At 46.3% G+C, this 6,248-nt stretch overlaps 1 protein-coding gene across 1 annotated transcript in view; it reads left to right on the top strand.

Annotated features, from left to right (window-relative positions):
* The first annotated feature begins 6,088 nt into the window (after positions 1-6,088).
* The window catches only part of DFNA5 (deafness, autosomal dominant 5), a 34,935-nt gene continuing 34,775 nt past the window's right edge, over positions 6,089-6,248 (top strand). Inside the window, exon 1 of the mRNA XM_005872265.2 lies at positions 6,089-6,153. The gene's annotated coding sequence lies outside the window, so the exon portion shown is untranslated. The remainder of the gene's footprint in view (positions 6,154-6,248) is intronic.

Here is a 6,248-nt window from a genome sequence, read left to right on the forward strand (position 1 = left end):
AAAAAAATATTATAAGTATTACAAAGGGTATTACATATGTGTCCTTCCCCCCCCCTTGACAATCCCCTGCCCTCCCTTACCCCCCAGTGTCTTATGTCCATTAGTTATGCTTATATGCATGCATACAAGTCCTTCGGTTGATCTCTTACTCCCCTCCCTTCTGCCCCCCAACCCTCTCTGGCCTTCCCGCTGCAGTTTGACAATCAGTTTGAGGCAGCTCTGCCTCTGTATCTATTATTGTTCAAAAGTTTGTAATGGTCTTTATTATCCATGTATGAGTGAGATCATGTGGTATTTTTCCTTCATTGACTGGCTTATTTCACTTAGCATAATGCTTTCCAGTTCCATCCATGCTGTTGCAAATGGTAAGAGTTCCTTCTTTTTTACAGCAGCATAGTATTCCATCGTGTAGATGTACCACAGTTTTCTAATCCATTCATCTACTGATGGGCACTTAGGCTGTTTCCAAATCTTAGCTATGGTGAATTGTGCTGCTATGAACATAGGGGTGCATATATCCTTTCTGATTGGTGTTTCTGGCTTCTTGGGATATATTCCTAGAAGTGGGATCACTGGGTCAAATGGGAGTTCCATTTTTAACTTTTTGAGGAAACTCCATACTGTTCTCCACAGTGGCTGCACCAGTCTGCATTCCCACCAGCAGTGCACGAGAGTTCCTTTTTCTCCACATCCTTGCCAGCACTTGTCATTTATTGATTTGTTGATGATAGCCATTCTGACAGTGTGAGATGGTACCTCGTTGTTGTTTTGATTTGCATTTCTCAGATGATTAGTGACTTTGAGCATGTTTTCATATGTCTCTCGGCCTCTGTATGTCTTCTTTCGAAAAATGTCTGTTTAGGTCTGTTGCCCATTTTTTTTTATTGGATTGTTTATCTTCCTTTTGTCAAGTTGTATGAGTTCCCTGTAAATGTTGGAGATTGACCCTTATTGGAGATAACATTGGTAAATATTACAGCAAGCAGTGGGCTTTCTTGCTGTTTTGTTGATGGTTTCTTTTGCTGTGCGGAAGCTTTTTATTTTGATGTAGTCCCATTTGTTTATTTTCTCCTTAGTTGCACTGGTGCTTCTCACAATCAAGTCAATTGGCATCTTGGCATTGAGTCAGATGCCAAGATAATTTTTTCTTGCCAAATTGCTTTTTTCCATTGCAATTAGCCTTTTTAAGAACCTTACCAAACAACAAATGTGTACACAATTCCCACTCTCCCCAGACAATTAAAACTCAGCTCAGAAGTTTTATCTGTTATAATTCTTATTGATGAAAATACCATCTTTACTCTATCACCTGTTTTTCAATGTATTCTTAGATATCCTCTAAACCAGGCATAGGATTAAGAGAGATTTAATTTTTTTAATAGTATGTGTTCTCTAATCCGAAAATAAATTATTTAAGCTAAAAACAGGGTAGCTGTCAGAGTTTCCTTAATTGGGATTTTTATAAAAGCCCTGAGCTTGGCCAACACCTTTTTGTCCTCTAAAAGCACTTTGAAGTTGAGTCTGCCACTGCTCTCAGAAACCCATTTTATCTTTTATTCCCGGGCTCAAAGTCTATATTTTCTAGCTTCTCTTGTGGTTAGGGGACCATGTGACTGGTTTCTGGGCCAAGGAAGGTACACTGAAGTGTCTGGCCCATGAAAGTCTCCCACGAGGGAGCCTCCAGGTTCTTTTCTTCTCTCCTTGCTGGAGACGTCCATGCCCAGGCTGCCTTGGCAGCCTTGAGTGGAAATGGCAGCACCTCTATCAGCCTGGTTCCTAAGGAAGCAGGGACCACTCCCCTCCACCCCCACCACCCCCACCCTGGATCTCCCTTCCATCGCTCACCGACATCCGGGGGCTCAAATACTTTTCCTCCTCCACCATGTTCGATGCTCCAGCCAAGCCTTCCCATGGCCCAGGTCCATGGAACTTCTCACCCTTTAACCTTATTCTTTCTCTGTCTGCCTTCCCAGATAGACTCCCGAGCTCTGCGGGGCATGGACCACGTTTCCCTCCCTCACCATTATATCGTCAGTATCTAATAGGCTTGGCACACAGTAGGTTTAATAAATGTTTGTTAGATTAACAAAATGGTGGATGCATGGCTTTGCCCTTCTCTGTGCTGGTATAGCAAAATCAGATGCTGAACAATCTTTACGAACAATGACAATGAGATGAGAAGAGCAGGTGCAGCTCTGAATTGCATTACTCTTGAATGTCTCCACCCACCTGGCATCTGGTCATTACTAGTGGTCTTCATTGCAGATCTCCTTAATGCTGACAATGAAATGCTTCTACATGAACAGTGGACACAAATATAGGAGTCTTGACTCACTTTGTTTACTCAAAGGGAATTTCATAGAAACAAGTGTAGTAGAGTGAGAACTCCTGGAAACTCTGCTGTGTTTCCATGAGAGGTGTAAATGTCCTCTCCGAATAGGGCCCTGCTTCAACAATGGAACGCTGGAGAAGTGACAACAGGGGCTGAGTCATAGACATAGCTCCTGCCTTCTTTCTTGGAACACTCCCTTTGGAGCCCTGAACCTCCACATTTGAAGTCTGACCTCCCTGGGACTACCATGATAGAGGACACAGGTAGCGGGCCCACTCGATACCCCAGCTGAGTGTTGCCTCCCAGCCGTTCCTGCCAAGGCATTGGACATGGTTGAAGCCATCTCGTCAGGTCACTCAGCTGGCAAGTGGTAGCCTGGATCTGACCCAAATCTGATCAAGCAAAGCCTGTGTGTGTGCTTTCTCCTCCATAGAGGGCGTCCATCTAGGAGTGCAGGTAGTGTCTCAGTGTGGTTTTAATTTGCATCTCTCTGATGAATAGTGACTTTGAGCATCTTTTCATATGTGAAATATACCCCCTTAATCAATTTTTGCTGGCCTTTACAAGTTGGTTACTCAGTAAGGATCTAGGGATAGAGTAAGGAATACAGGAGTCCCCATGGGTGTGTTTCAGAAGTTCTGCATCTATATATATAAAAGCCCAATATGCAAATTGTCCCTTCGGGAGTTTGACCGGGAGACCAGGAGTTTGATCACTTGCTATGATGTGTGCTGACAACTAGGGGGTGGCATGGAATGACGGGAGACCCCAGCTGGCAGCCAGCAGCTGGGGAAAGGGAGACCCCAGCCGGCAGCCGGAAGGCCCCGATTGGCCCTGATCACCGGCCAGGCCTAGGGACCCTACCCATGCACGAATTTCATGCACTGGCCCTCTAGTAGTTTATATAATAAATCTTTTTAAAAGCAAAGATTTATCATCCCTATGACCACCCAGGTTTATCTGCTGTAAAATTCTGTTTTCCCACAGTCCCATTTTCTTAAAGGGATATATCTACAATGGAGTGAGATTATTGGGGTTTGATATTTTCTTTTTATTCACTTCTTTTTCTCGTTGGGCTAAAAATTCCCAACTTGTATTGGTCCATCTGTCTTCAAATGCTTTTAATTCATAATAATAAGCACAACTGTTAAAAATAAAACAGAAAAGTAGAGACTCAGGTAGGGCTTTGCCAAACTCCTCCTGATTCCCATCCCCCACCCCCATGGGACAGGGGGAATAGTCCTGGGGAGGGGGAGGGAGGAGAGTGGATCTGCTTATACACAATTCATCCCTCCCTCTCAGCACACACAGATGTGTTCAAACACTGCTCGGTGATGTAACTCTTATGGTGCTCGCTATTTTCTGTTCTGAAGAGACCGTACCGTCTGGTGGTTTAAAAGCACTGATGGGTGTCAAATGATCTGTGTTTAAATCTTGGCTTTGCCTCTTCCTGGCTGGATGGGCTTCCCAGCTTGTGCCTCAGTTTACTCATTTGCAACTTAGACCTCCACCTGGCTGCTGTGAGGATTAAATGAGCCAATCAACGCATGTTATGGCCTCAGAGCCATGCTAGACAACAGTAAATTGAAAGTGCAATATAAATATTGGCTGCTTCCTCAGACATTTAATTGAAAGACAATGGACAGGACAAAAGGAGTGAAAGAATTTGAAGCCACTGAGTAACTGTTACACCAAAAAGCTCATGCACTCTCAGTTATAAGCCGTAACCTATGCAGATAGAGAACATTCTGTTCTTAAGATTAATGGCCTGTGTCAGGAGGCAATAATCTCTGATAACAAGCCAGAGTCATCATGACTATATGGTTTTATGAAGGTAGAGAACCAACAGCGTGGATGAAATGTCTCTAGATAGGGCCAGGAAAGTGCTTAGGCCCTCCCTCCCCTATACCTAATCCCTTTGGCAAGGCAGGGGACCTCAGGAGGACCACCACGCTCAACCCTTGCTTTTCACTCATTCATCAACAACCGCTCATTGTGCACCTACCTTGCACCAGACACTGCAACGATGAGTGAGACCCTACAACCTAGTTGGAGAAACAAACAGAAGGATGCTTTAATTAATTTCACAATTATTTACTGACTACCAGGCATCTAGTAGTATGTTAGGTGCTGGGTATTGTGAACAAAACAGACCAAAGACCCTGCCCTCATGGAGCTGGCATTCTGGGGAAGGGAAAGATAGAATACGATATGAAAAAAGTGTGCATCTAGTCTCTCAGGGGGTGATCAGTGCAAAGGAGAAGAATAAAGCAGGAGAGAACTAGGAGTGTTCTTGTGGGTTGGTGGACTGTCCGTACTTCTAATTTGAATACAGATGGTCTCCGACTTACGATGGTTGGACTTACCATTTTCTACTCTACGATGGTGTGGAAGCAATATGCAACCAGTAAATGGATTCATATCTAGGAACATACTCGGATACTTTCTCCCGACGCTGGGCAGTGGCGACCAGCCTAAACACTTAGTACTACACAGTGTATTAGATGATTTTGCCCAACCGCAGGCTAATGGAGGTGTTCTAAGCATGTTTAAGCTGGGCGAGGCTAAGCTATAATGTTTGGTAGTTTAGGTGTATTAAATGCATGTTCAACTTATGATGGGTTTATCTGGATGTAACCTCATCTTAAGTTGAGGAGCACCTGTAGTCAGGAACGGCTTTGCTGAGATACTGGAGGTGTTCTAAGCATGTTTAAGCTGGGTGAGGCCGCTAAGCTACAATGTTTGGTAGTTTAGGTGTATTAAATGCATTTTCAACTTATGACGGGTTTATCTAGATGTAACCCCATCTTAAGTTGAGGAGCACCTGTAGTCAGGAACGGCTTTGCTGAGATAAATGCCAGGAGGCGGGGGAACTGTAATCCAGACCCAGAGCCTATGGGCCCGGGAAAGCCCTGCCTCTGCCCTGGCCCAGCTGACGGCGGCAGGGAGACAATCCTCCTGCGTGTAAGTCCTCAGAGGCAGGACTTGCATTCCTTACGGTTCTCAGGCCTGCGGAGGGCACCGCTGAGAAGGTGCCCAGGAACAGTGACGGAAAGCCTGTGATGTTCGTCAGCCCATCGGCAAGCAACGTGGGCACCGACTATGCCCAGACGCACTCCCTCGGCCCTCGCTGAGCACCTAGCATGTGAGGGATGTTGGATTCTGCCCTCGAGGAACTAGAGTGTAGTCACATGAATTATTCATAAGCGTCAGGACCGAGTGTAGGCTCAGTCACTCCACAAATCCGGACACTGGCAGGACTTGCATTCCTCACGGTTCTCAGGCCGCGGAGGGCACCGCTGAGAAGGTGCCCAGGAAAAGTGACGGAAAGCCGGTGATGTTCGTCAGCCCATCAGCAAGCAATGTGGGGCACCGACTATGCCCGGACGCACTCGCTCGGGCCTCACTGAGCACCTAGTATGTGAGGGATGTTGGATTCTGCCCTCGAGGAACTCAGGCAGCCGTGGGCAAACTACGGCCCGCGGGCCGGATCCGGCCCGTTTGAAATGAATAAAACTAAAAAAAAAAAAGACCGTACCCTTTTATGTAATGATGTTTACTTTGAATTTATAGTAGTTCACACAAACACTCCATCCATGCTTTTGTTCCGGCCCTCCGGTCCAGTTTAAGAACCCATTGTGGCCCTCGAGTCAAAAAGTTTGCCCACCCCTGATAGAGTGTAGTCACATGAATTATTCATAAGCGTCAGGTCCGAGTGTAGGCTCAGTCACTCCACAAATCCGGACACTCCCGGGCACGTGAAGCCACAGAGCCAGTCCACGCGGCGGGTGCGGGCCACTTGCAGGCACAGCGGACGGCAGGTGAGGCCTGGGGCGATCTAGGGCGTCCAGGACCCGCTGGGCAGATCCTGAAGAAAGGGACCCAGCTCTCTCCGGGCCTTGGCGCGGGTCTCGGG

The sequence above is a fragment of the Myotis brandtii genome, unplaced genomic scaffold (genome assembly GCF_000412655.1).
Source record: "Myotis brandtii unplaced genomic scaffold, ASM41265v1 scaffold374, whole genome shotgun sequence".
Classification (NCBI taxonomy): Eukaryota; Metazoa; Chordata; class Mammalia; order Chiroptera; family Vespertilionidae; genus Myotis; species Myotis brandtii.